The sequence below is a fragment of the Monodelphis domestica genome, chromosome 5, assembly GCF_027887165.1.
Source record: "Monodelphis domestica isolate mMonDom1 chromosome 5, mMonDom1.pri, whole genome shotgun sequence".
NCBI lineage: Eukaryota > Metazoa > Chordata > Mammalia > Didelphimorphia > Didelphidae > Monodelphis > Monodelphis domestica.
The window spans coordinates 220,728,400-220,742,437 of NC_077231.1; positions in this window are offsets into that span (position 1 = coordinate 220,728,400).

The window sequence follows — 14,038 nt, forward strand, 5'->3', positions numbered from 1 at the left end:
TCTGCATTCAGACCCCATCTGTTCTTCCTGTGGCAGTAGATATTTTTTTTAGATTGTGAGTCCTTGGAATTGTCTTTGATTCTTGCCATTTTGATAAGAATTCATTCATAGTTGATCATCATACTGTATTATAAAAAATTAAGACTTTCAGTATTGAGAGGGGGAAAAGAGAGGAGACCCCCCTTCCACAAAGCAGGGTACCGAAAGTCCGAACTTCCCTCGGGCTACAAACTTCCCTCTTTTATTTTTTTAATACAATACACTATTGTTGCTACTACATACAATGTTTTCTTGATTCTGTTTACTTCATTTTGCCTCACTTCATATAAGTCTTTTCAGGTTTTTTGTGATCATCTCATTTGTCATTTCTTATGGCACAATAGTATTCCATTACAATTATATACCACCACATGTATCAATTATTCCCCAATTGATGGACATTCCATTAGTTTCGTGTTTTTTGCCACAACAAAAAAGCCACTATAAATATTTTAGAAAATATTATTTTTTTCCTCGATTACACTTGGAAATAAACCTCATAATGGTATATCTGGGTCAAAAGTTATACACAAAAGCATGGACTGGTTGACTCAGAGACCTTTCTTTATAGATGGTGAAATATTCCAGTTGGTCTTCCATATCTGGTTAACATTTTACTGACTGTATTAACCTTTGATATTTGCAGAGACTCCTGGATGACATCCATTCTATCCCAGGAGATTTTTTTCCCCTAACCATTTACATAGGAAAAATTATATAAATGAAGAATTATATAAATGAATATAAATTATATAAATAAATTATATAAATGAAGACTATTGTCCCTGTGAAGATCACCTATGGAACCCATTCACCTGAATATATATACTTTAGATGGTCCAGCAAATGGGCAATCTTTTGGTCCCAGAATGGAATAGAAGACAGTTTGCCTTTGGGGAATTGCAAATCTTACTAATGAACTTATTTCTCCCTGAAACAAAGGCTCATCTTTTACTTTAAATACATTTTTATGAAAATCTTTTTTATATGTTATCTATATTTCCCAGTCTATTCCACATCTAACTCTCCTAGAGAGACCTTCCTAAAAATAAAGAAAGAGGAGAAAAAAAGAGTTTAGCAAAATAAACTGACAAAATTCCTTCTATATGCCTTGTGCTACACTCATGTTTCTCCATCTATGTAAGGAAAGAGGGCAAGGTTCCTTTTCATACATCTTCTTTGGCACATAACTTCATTATTCTAATTTCACTACATTCAGTTTTCACTATTTTGATGTTCTTGTAGTCATGTATAACATTATCCTGGTTCAACAAAGTCGATTTTGAATCATTTCATATAAATATGTCTAGACTTCTCTACATCATATTCGTCATTTCTTACAGCATAGTATTATTACATTACATTCATGTACCACAAATTATTTAACTATTTTCCAAAAATATTTTGGTATTTACATCTTTTTTTTTTACTTTCTATATTTTTCCATTTCCCACCTTGGCAATGCATCATAGAGTTTTAGTCTCCAGATAGTTGAAAATACCTGTTATCCAAAAGGCAATGAAGTGATATTTGGTGAGTGTGAGTGGGTGGAAACCATTTAAAATAAGGACTCATGAAGGAGAAACATGGTAAAGGATTTTATCAAAGGGATTTATCACTGAGTGTAAAGACAGCATATTCCACTGTTATCCTTATAATGTTAGTGGAAAACAAGGAAAGCCTCCATTATGCTAGATGTAGCAAACTTATGGGAAGACATGAGCCTGAACCACATGATAGAAACAAACATAGATGGTTTATGATCTATATCACTGATGGTAATATCACAGCAATGAGATCACAGGTCCTTTTGTCTTTTCTTATCTCCTGGTTCTTAATTTTGATCCAGAGGGTTGTGTTACAGTATTGGTAATATTCCAAAAGTAGGTTTGTACTGCTATCATATATAAATACACATGATAATCCACTGACAGAGAAAGAGACTGAAACAATTAACATGCTCATACAACATATTACCCAGGGTTTTTTAAAAAACATTTCTCTGTGTTCTAGAGGGAAAATAATAATAGTAGTAGTAGTAATTAATAATAAAAAAAACAAGAAAGATGTGACCTTCCAAAGAAACCAATGAAATACTGAGACTGATGCCCAACAAAAACATCCTCTGAAATGAATTACAGATTGATGATGGAACTGAAAGGAGAGGAGTTAATGCTGAAAAAATCCTTCAAATGTTCTTTAAGGGATCAAGAGAATGAAATACACCTGCCTGCCAGTAAACATGCATTTCAAGACATTTCCATCTATCATCATGGGGTATGAAAGGCAGCAATGTTATTCTGAATCCAGTATCCTGAATTTCCTTAATGAGTTCTCTGCTAGAATATCATAAGTTGTTCCATTAAATCAGATGCAGAAGACTTAAGCAAGATTTGTATCAAAATGATTGTATATCTATCACTTTGTTAGCAGGAAAAAAATCAAATGAGCTCCAGGAAAGTATAATTTGGCATTCCTTCTCCCCGCCACCCCAAGTGAATTTATTCCATTCTTCAGCCTCCTCTTTCAGCCTTCTAATGTGGACTGAAGTCATCCATTTAAACATGACTTATTCATGCTCAAAAAGTGATTGATTTAGACAGCCAATGAAATGTTGAACTCCCTATTCCTAGTGCTTGACATACTCTTGCTACTGATCCTCTTGGTTTTAAACTGTTAGCCTGACTCTATGGAAGATCAGTCAGAATGCCAAGATGGATCAGTGACAGATAGGTTGACTTTTAAAATGCAGTAATAACCATAAAAGTGGCTGTTTAAAAATGGTATCATGGGAGTCTATTTATTCCTCCTTCATGACTTCTTTTATGGATTTGATGACATGACTCCTCAAAGCCCCATGAAGAACCTATAGATTTCTAACTAGGATGATGGTTAAAATCAGGCAGTATCCCCTGACCCAGAATGTACCCCTTAATTAATGTTTGCAGAATTGAGGGTTCAGTCATTCCGTGCATTTTAACAATTTAATGCAAATGTATGAGGCATCTAGTCTATATCATATTATAGCAGAAATAAAAAAATTTCCCATTTATATGAATTTGAGAATAACCTTTTTATAATATATGTATTGGGAAGTGGATTAAAATGGTGATATTTTCATTAGAAATTGTTTACATAAATATGATGAAATATCCCAAGACTACAGTCAAGACTAAAGGAGTTCATAGCGTTATAGTTATGAAATAGATTCATAACAGCATGTCCAAGCTTGGGAGAGAGGGAGGGATGCTGGAAAATGCAAGGTCAGGCATGACCACAGGAGAATCATGAGACATCTGTTGTTCAGTCATTTCAGTCATGTCCAACTCTTTTTGACCCTGTTTGAGAGTTTGTTGTCAAAGATACTGGGAGTGGTTTGCCATTTCCTTCCCTAGCTCATTTTATAAATGAGGAAACTGTGGGGGCAGCTGGGTAGCTCAGTGGATTGAGAGGCAGGCCTGGAGATGGGAGGTCCTAGGTTCAAATCTGGCCTCAGCCACTCCCCAGCTGTGTGACCCTGGGCAAGTCACTTGACCCCCATTGCCTAGCCCTTACCACTCTTCTGCCTTGGAGCCAATACACAGTATTGACTCCAAGACGGAAGGTAAGGGTTTTATTTAAAAAAATAATAATAAATGAGGAAACTGAATCAAAGAGGGTTAAGTGTCTTGTCTAGGATCACACAACCAGCAAGTGCCTAAGGCCATATTTAAATTCAGGAAGATCAGTCTTCTTTACTCCAAGCCTGATATTCTCTACATTGAATCACCTAGCCACCCAGAAGACATCTAAAAAAGGCAATTTGCCTTATGTCAAGTCTAGTCTCTGTCTAGTGTTTAATGGTTGTAGTAATGTTAACCATGTTTCCCCTTCTCTTATCCCTGTAGTTCTGGACCACTGGGTAACTAACTGGAAAAAAGATGCACTTCAAGGAAATCAGAAAACTTCTTTGTTACACAAGTATTACTCAGGTTTTTGTAGTTTGGATTCTGCTGTTTGCTTTATTCCTTTCTGACTTTGCTATACCAATTCACAACCCTTCTGGAATTTTTTGATGTTATTTCCTTCATAAACATTGTATTCTTATTGCCAAGTTTAGTCAACTTTCCCTCTTTGCATTTTAATCTGCCTCTGTTTCTTCTTTTCATAGTGAGCACTATTCTCCTCTTCCCCATTTAGAAGTCATAGAAAGGAGTCAAATATCTTAGCTCCAAATTAGCTACTTCTCAGAATTTGCCACCTATTCAAATTCTTTTTTTTTCAAGTATCATTACTTTCTAAAATGAAATTTGTGCCTTAATAACTCCATGGCCTTACAGAGTGACATTGTGATATGTTATAAAGATAATTTAACTTGAAATCAGGACAGATCAAGATACAATTCCCACCTCTGACACGTATGGTTGAATAAATATATATTAAATTACTTAGATTCTCTGAGTACCAGTTTTTTAATCTATAAAGCAGGAATAATAATAGTGATAATTACTATGATATCTAGCTTACCTAATTTACATAATTATTATGAGAATAAAATGTAAAAATAAATGGAAACGCTTTGTAAATTTTGAAACACTACCTATCTGTTTGCTTTTATCATCGTGAATTCTTTTCTGATGCCTTATAAGCTCCTTGAAGGAAGGCAAACACTCTCATTATCTTTTTATCCTTAATCCCCAGCACCTAGAACAATGCCTCACCCAAAGTATGCACTTAATAAATGCTTATGACAATTGTAATATTTAAAAGAGATAGCTGGTGTGTGGTAGGAGCAAACAAATAAAGGATTCAGATATGCTGGATTTGTCATGTTGTCAAGTGAAAATGCCCAGTGAACAGATAAAGATTCAAAATTAAAATTCAAGAAAGACTCAGGCTGAAGATCTAAATTTACTAGGTGAAACCATGACAATGAGATGAGGTGGAAGGGAAAGAGTACAGAGAAAAGGGAAGAGCAGAGAACCTAACCTATCATGTGGAATAAAATAGAATCCACTACTTTTCTTTTGAAAAGCAACCCCATGATGGACTATATGGGAAAATACCTCCACTCAGTGAGATTCTGTTTGGCCCTCCTTGGTGCTTTTCAACAGTATTACCTCATTTCTGGACAATATAATGTGATAATTAAAATGTTTTGGGAGCAAGGGAAATATATAACAATTATGACCCCTGAAATATGTTTCTACTGTGTCTTGGTTTTATATAAATATAAGATGGTCGCCAGGGAATATATTCCCAATTTATGAATATGCCCAAGCCAACTGGGTTTTATAGAGAAATTTAATTTATAATACACTGATTAATCAATAGAAAAAGAGAGAAAGGAAGAAAGGAATAAGAGTGAATAAATCAGTCAGTTGGTTTTATCATTCACCCAAGATCTTTCTAGGTAAGGCTTCTCATGCCAACCTCAGGCTCCACCTTCAAGAGAGCCTCCTTTCAAGAAATGTTTCCAGAGAATTCTCCTCCTTCAGAGCCAGTCTTCTCTCCTGGTCCTCCCACAGAGCAACCTCCTCAGTCCTCCTCCAGAGCCACCTCGCTCAGAGCAAAAAACTCTCCTCCTCTCAGAGCAAAAAAACTCTCCTCCTCCTGTCCTCAGACCCTGCTATCCTTAAGGAAACCATCTAAGTTCCCTCCCCTCAGTTCTCACATCTACCAATCACTGTTCATGTCTCCTCTGTGCCAATGGTGGCTCTAGCTTAACCCAGGTCCTCCCAGAGGTCTGCCCCTTTGCACATGTCTGTTGAAGGTCATATTCTCAAATAATTAAATCTTGATCTATGCTGCAGCCCTTCCTAAATCCTGTTAGACTGAGTAGGGTGGAGGTTGTATTTTCCAAGACCTGGTTCTGTCATTCCAAGTATCTCTATTGTATCAATTCTAAAATCAATCATGACTCAAAGAACTTCCTGTTCTATGTTTAAGCATAGGTCAAAGCCCTTTCCATTGTTTAGCAAAAGGTTTCTGTCCTAAAGCAGTCTTAGTGGCATCTCATTGACTACATCATTGTATGCCAGTGAGACATTCAGGATGTACAGATCACCAGAGCCATGAGAGGAGCTAAATGCTGGACAGACCACCGATTGGTTAGAGCGACTCTTCAAATGCACATTGTGCCTCACCAACCAAAACACGCCCAGACAGTTCGTGCATTTTACAACGTGAGTCGTCTTAGAGATCCATCTTATTTGCAAATATTCCAGTCCTGCCTGGATGACAAGCTGTCTGCCAAGGGACCACTCAATGGAAGCTCAACCAAGAAATGGAAACAGTTCAGAGACACAGTGAAGGAAACATCAAAGGCAGTCCTAGGCCCCAAACAATGTGACCACCAGGACTGGTTCAATGAGAACAACACTGCTATTGAAGACCTATTGAGCAAAAAGAACAAAGCCTTTATGGAGTGGCAAAATAACCCAAACTCTGCTCCTAAAAAGGACAGATTCAAGTCTCTCCAAGCCATGGCGCAGCATGAGATCAGGAAGATGCAAGACTGATGGTGGGAGAAAAAGGCAGAAGAAATCCAGAGCTTTGCTGAAACAAAATCACAAACAAATTTTCAGTGCCCTCAAGACTGTCTATGGGCCATTAAAACCCACCACCACTCCCTTGCTATCTTCTGACAGTGACACTCTCATAAAAGATAAAAAAGGCATCAGCAACAGGTGGAAAGAACACTTCAGTCAGCTTCTCAACCAACCCTCTTCAGTTGACCAAAGAGCCCTTTACCAGATCCCCCAAAACCACACTATTGAACAACTTGATGTCCCTCCTTCAATAGAGGAAGTCTAAAAAGCCATTAAACAAATGAGTGCAGTCAAGGCACCCAGTAAGGACGGGATCCCAACCGAGGTGTACAAGGCCTTAAAGGGAAAGGTGCTCCAGGCATTCCACATAGTGCTGACCAGTATATGGAAAGAGGAAGACATGCCCCCAGAACTCAGAGTTGCCTCCATCATAGCCCTATACAAGAACAAAGGCTCACGAGCAGCCTGTGACAACTACAGAGGCATCTCACTACTCTCCACTGCTGGAAAGATCCTCGCCCGTGTTATACTCAACAGACTCCTGTCATCTGTTTCAGAGCAGAACCTGCCTGAATCACAATGTGGCTTCCGACCAGATCGTAGCAACATCGACATGGTCTTCACGGTGAGGCAAATGCAGGAAAAATGCCTTGAGCAGATCCTGAGCCCATTGTCTTCATAGACCTGATAAAGGCATTTGACACAGTGAACAGGGACACATTGTGGGTGATCCTCAGCAAGCTTGGTTGCTCAGCAAAATTCATCAAAATGATCCAGCTCTTTCATGTCGACATGACAGGGGAAGTCCTATCTGGTGGAGAGACTTCTGATCGCTTCAACATCTCCAATGGCATGAAACAAGGCTGTGTCCTTGCTCCAGTACTATTCAACCTATTTTTCACCCAAGTATTACGACATGCTGTGATGGATCTAGACCTGGGCGTCTACATCAAATACCGACTGGATGGCTCACTATTTGACCTTCGCCATCTGACTGCAAAAACAAAGACAACAGAGAGACTCATCCTGGAAGCTCTCTTTGCAGATGACTGTGCTCTCATGGCCCACCAAGAAAATCATCTCCAAACCATTTTGGACAGGTTCTCCACTGCAACAAAACTGTTTGGCCTGACTATCAGCCTCAGCAAAACAGAGGTGCTGTTCCAACCTGCACCAGGGAGGCCAACTAACCAGCCGTGCATTACAATCAACAGCACGCAGCTTTCTAAGGTCAACACTTTCAAGTACCTGGGCAGCACCATCGCCAACGACGGGTCCCTAGACCACGAGATCAATGCCAGGATCCAAAAGGCCAGCCAGGCACTCAGGCGGCTGCGCTGCAAAGTCCTCCAACACAGAGGTGTAAGCACTGCGACAAAGCTCAAAGTGTACAACGCAGTGGTCCTCAGCTCGCTCCTGTACGGGTGTGAGACATGGACACTGTACCGGAAGCACATGAAACAGCTGGAGCAATTCCACCAACGCTCTCTCTGGTCAATCATGAGGATCCGATGGCAGGACCGAATCACCAACCAGGAAGTCCTCGACAGAGCCAACTCCACCAGCATCAAAGTCCTGGTCCTCAAAACCCAGCTACGATGGTCTGGACATGTCATCTGCATGGACCCACAGCGAATACCGACAGGTATTCTATGGTGAGCTGTCAGCTGGACTCGGGAAACAAGGCCGACCAAAGAAAAGATTCAAGGATCAGCTAAAGTCAAACTTGAAGTGGGCTGGCATGACACCAAAGCAACTAGAACTCGCTGCCTCTGTCAGAAGCAGCGCCAAACCCACATTTACCATGCCGCCACCACCTTTGAAGATGAACGACGTCGACGTCTTGCCGCTGCGCGTGAATGCCGACACCAGGCCACAACCGCACCTCCCGTAACAACTGGCATCCCAGGCCCCATGTGCCACAAACTGTGAGCCTCAGCCTTTGGACTCCAAAGCCACATGAGGGTACATCAATAGATGATAATGCACAAAGACAATCGTCATTCTTGGTCACCGAGAGACTACCACTAATTGAATTCTAATTGAAATCCCTTATTATTATTATTATTATATTATTATTATTATACAATGTTTGCCACTCACTTTAAAAAAATCTTTATTAGAAAATAAGTCTTTATGTTTTCCATTTGACTGGAACCCACTCACACACCATTATTATTACTACTTCAAATCCTCCTTGTTCTTTACCTAAATATTCTCTAGGGTCCATGGGTTCTCATGTAGTCATATACTTTTTTTCAAAAGTGACCATAGACCTCTTTTCCCTTAATTAAATCTATTTATTTACTCATTAGTCTAACCACTAGTTTAACACTAATTAAACACTATTCCATTTAGAAGTAAATGAAAGAGATCATGTAGTCTTAGTTCCAATTAGTTCTCAGTGATTATTAGCTAATTCTTAGCAATGCCTGTGTGATCATATTTTCCTTCTCACATTTTTAATAACCACTCCTCCCCAGATAAAATGATCAATTTTTCTAAGGTACATCCCTCTGACTCTTATGTCGTATTAACTGAAGGAGATATAAATCCTGAATGCTTGAGAGAACATTGGGCACAATACTTCATACATGGGAAAGGGACTACAGTTTGTTACAGACATATTTTGGAGTGAAACAGTTGGAGAGAGATATTTATGAGAGGAAAGCCTATAACTTTTGAGTGACTACTAGCAGCTTCTGGTTCCTCAGGCATGTAGGGAAACCAAACCTCAATATGTTCCTTGATTTCTAGTACCCATTGAGAATAGAATCCAACTTAGTAAGATCATTGTCTTCCACTTGTTTTCATTTGTTATTTTCCTCTGAACTGAAAAATTCTTTCACTATTGTATATTTTTTGCACCTATTCTCATCTATAGAACTTCCTCAACTTCTGTTTCTTGTTTTGCCTGGTTAAATGGATTTTCTTGCTATTTGTCATTTGTGATAATCTTTTGGGTACCCATGTTTGATGGGAAGATGTTAAATTGACAAGTATAAGAAAATAACTATCCTCTCCCTTGAGGGTGATCAGGGAAACAGCTTTCATTAGGAACCTAGATTTGTTCCCCTAGACTAGAGATTGTGTGTGGGCACATAGATATAATTCTAGGCTGACACCCTTTAAGACTGGAAGAGAGATTACTCAACCTCTACAGATTTGGATCCTACCAACCTCTTCCCCCAGCTTCTGGTGATGCCAGCAAGATCTTCCTCCTACTCTTCACAAAGTAGAATAGGGACCTTATCATGTCTATCCATGAAGCTTAGGTGCCCTGACTTTATATTTATGTAGTTCCCACCATTAATATTATCATACCTTAGAATCTCAAGTTCATTGATGTTCTTCCTCTGTGCATTACTAGGCAGATACCTGAATCCAAAAGTATTGTTCTGGTCTTCTTTCTGATATCTTTTCTTCAGGAATTTTGAGTACCACATTTGAAATTAAGATTTTTGAGTACCACATTTGTAATTACGATAGACAAAGGCATGTACTTTGAAAAACCACAAAATTTCATATAATTGAATTATAATGTTATTTCTAACCAAAATTTCTAAAAGCAGAATAGAACATAAGACAGGTCCCTAGCTGGAGGTAAGGTCAGAGTTAACAGATGAAAGAGAAGAACCTGAAAGGACCTATTCTACAATTTGGTCCTTTTTGTAAAGTACATGAAAGCATTGATTCAGGATTTTTATATATCAGCCATTTGGTGGTATGCTCCTAACACCTCTCCATGTAATATTCTTTAGTAACAAAGAAACGTATTTAAGAAAACCTGGCAACACTATAGTGTACGTTATACTCTGAACCCGAATTTCTTCATTTTTCAACTGAGAGGAGGGAAATTCTACCACTGTTTAGATGCCAGCTTTTTGCTAGTTTCATGTACTGCAAAGAAATTTACTTGCACATCCCCTTACAGATAGTCTTACCATCTCCTCCTTGAGACTTATCAGTCAATTGCTTTTCACCCTTCTAGGGCCAAGGAACATTCCTTCTAGGTTAATGTGAAGCAACAAATAGAACCATATGGTACCTCAAAGTTTATTATGATTATCAACAAGGGTACAAGGCTCTTAAGGCTAATTCACAGAAGAAAAGAAGTTCAGCAGAGTGTCTGGGGAGAAAGACAATGAATTGGCAGGAAAATATGTATAAAGAAACAACAGTGGTCATGAATATCACAACACTCAAATTAAGTCAGCAAAAGTTTACTGCCTGAGTTAGTGAAATATCTTTAGATGTTGCTAAAGAAGGGAATGAGGAGTGAGCAACAAATTAGGAGTTCTTAAAAGTGACCTTGTGGTTTAGTAGAATTGTCTCCAATTCTCATATCAGATACTATAATGTTTATTTCATTTTCAAGGAAGTTAACTTGGAGGTACAGTGACATCATCAGAACTACCTAACTATTCCTATTAATTGATTCCAATTATTTTACATGGAAATAGCTCTATGGAAAATGATATATTCTTTGTATTGATCTCTATTTGCCATTTTAATTTACTTTTTCTTCTTAAATGACAGCAAAATCACTGCCATTTGTCCTAAATCTTAGCTGTAGCCTTTTTTATCTCCACTTCCTAACCCCCAAAAGTAACAGTTATCTTTAACAATCAACAAAAGAGAATAAGTTTTTATTTAGGGAATCATATTTGTTGGAAGGTAATTATTTCTAAAGAAACACTGTGAGTGACATATGATGAGTATAAAAAGAATACTATTATCATTGGATATATTACATGAAGTAATTAAGTGGAGAAATTTTTTACATAAATGTCATATCCTTGAACACAAAAGAAAAAATATTAAAAATCATTGTGATTTGAAATATCCATATGGGGATGATTTGGACATAATGGTTCAAATCAAGTTAGCAAACATTGAAGTTCACTACCTACAAGGTACTCAGGCAGATATTAGTGATACAAAGGCAAAACAAAATGACCTCTTGCCTCAAAAAGTTTGTATTTTGTATGCTAACATCACCAGTATTTTCTAGGAAACTTCAAAAAACTTTAACTTATTTTAAATCTTCCAGAAGGGCTCCAACCTTTTCCTATTCTAGAACTAGTCAATATATCATCTACCTTATGTTCAAAATGTTTCGGAAAATTAAATAAAAAAAATATATAAATTTATTTGATACCTCCAGTGGTCCCAAGCATTACCCTAGGGAAGCCAAGTTGATACAAAGAAATAGAAAAAAAGCTCCTGCCTCTGAAGACCAATCCAGTTGACAAAAAGTCCACTGAGTAGGATGATTAAGATTTTGATTCTGGGGTTGGGATTCTTAAGACACAGAAAGATCACGGAATTGTACATCTTGAGTTAGAAGGAACCTCAAAGGCCACCCTAGTTCAAATTCTTTGTTTTATATTTAGGAATACTGATGTCTAGGCAGGTTAAATAACTTGCCCAAGGTAACCCAGGGATTACCCAAGGTGAGATTTAAACAGGTCCTCTGATGGGAGAGTCAGAATATTTCCCACTGCTCTATGTTACCTCTTTGATTTCTGTGAACTAGGATTATCAAAAGTCTCTTTGAAGGAAGTGGGGTCTGAATGAGACCTTGAAGGCACTGTTAGATAGAGCTGAATTTCCACAATAGAGGGGGAAAGGCATTCAGGAAGAGGGTGTAGATGACATTTGGATAGTACGTTATGGTTAAGAAATGCTTTCAATTATGGGAAGGGAATAAGTATACAGTGCCTACTATGTGCCAGGCACTGCTCAAAAAGCTTTACAAATATTATCTCATTTGATCCTTAAAACAATTCTAAGAAATAATTGTTATTTTTATTCTTCCTCTTCATTTGAGGAAACTGAGGCAAACAGATGCAAAATCATACAGCTATTAAGTATCTGAAGCTAGATTTGAACTTAGGTCTTCCTGACACCAGGGCCAGGTTCTATCCACTGTATTACCTGGCTGCCTAGCTTATGAGATCTTGTTTAATGGCCCCAAGTTGAGACATGACTGAGTATGATAGAAAAAAGTCTTGAAATAAGAATCAAAACACAAGCATGCTAGTATTAAATCTTTACCCAAATTGTTTAACTTTTCTAAGCCTTAGATGGCTCATTTGTAAATGGAGGGGTTGGCCTAGAAAACCTCTTAATATTTCACCCAGCTCTGAAATTCTGTTATGTTAAGTTAGAAATCATTAAATCAAATCCTTCAAATAACCTCCTTTCACTTAAATGCCTACAATAAGCAAAGAGTGAAGCTAGGTGGCACATTGGATAGAGCACAGGACCTAGAGTCAAGAAGACTAATTTTCCTAAGTTCAAATATGGCTAAACTGTGTGACTCTGAAGAGTTCACTTAATTCTGTTTGCCTCAGTTTCCTCATCTGTAAAACAAGCTAAAGAAGGAAATGGCAAACCACTCCAGTATCTTTTTCAAGAAAACCCAGATGGGGTCCTGAAGATTTGGGCATGATTGAGAATGACCAAACAGTAAGCAAGGAGATGGGGTGGGCAACCACAGGGATATGAAGACTCAAATGAAACAATTCCTACTTTCAGAGTATTAATCCATACAAAACACACAAGTCTAAATATGAAGGTTTTTCCAGCAGTGGGTGGTGAGGAAGGACCTTGTAGAGGAGAGCCCCAGAGCTTAGACCTGAAATAAGTTACACGTTTTAAGAATCAGAATTGAATGAATGCGTTCCAGGTGTGAGTGACAGCCTGTTCATAGTCATTTTACAGATGGAGAAAACGAATAAAATGAATTGCCTGAGATAAGGCAGCTCCGTAGTAGCAGAGCAAGGAACAGAAGACTTCCTAACTCCAAACCCAAATCAAATGCTTTCTCCATTGTATTGTATCCTCTTTTATTTATTAGTCTTCATGATGTTACTGAGAACTGATGAGACATAGTGGTTAGAAAGCGAGCCTCTAAGTCAGGAGGATCATTGTTCAGGTCCTGCCTCTGACCTATACTGGTTGTTGGACACTGGGAAGTTTGCTTAAACTCTCAGCTTCTCCAAAACTATAAATTTTAAAAAGTTTCCAAATTCCCTTATTGGCAATTCCTAATATCAATGAATTCATAGGTCAAGGCCAAACATACACAAATGTATAATTAGCTAGGAATAGAAATTTGAGCACAATGATTATCATTAATGTTTCAGACAGTTTTCTGAACAGTCATTAATTTTTTAAAGAGTTCTGTTAAGGTTATAGTTGTTTTTAGGATATAATCTATTCCACAACCTCTGTAACCCCAAAACTGTTAAGTGAATTGGTCCTAAGAACTAGCCTTTACATTTTTTTTCTGTGTTATTTTCTGTGTGAATTTGTAAAAACAAATATCTGAAATAATTCTAGACTGTCTGTAGAGAGAATATCTATTGTTACTGGTCTTATATTGATCACTGTGTTTTGAGAAAGCAAAAGTCAGACCTGTGAGATTCAGAAGATGTCAAATGTTCAAATCTGCCAGAAAC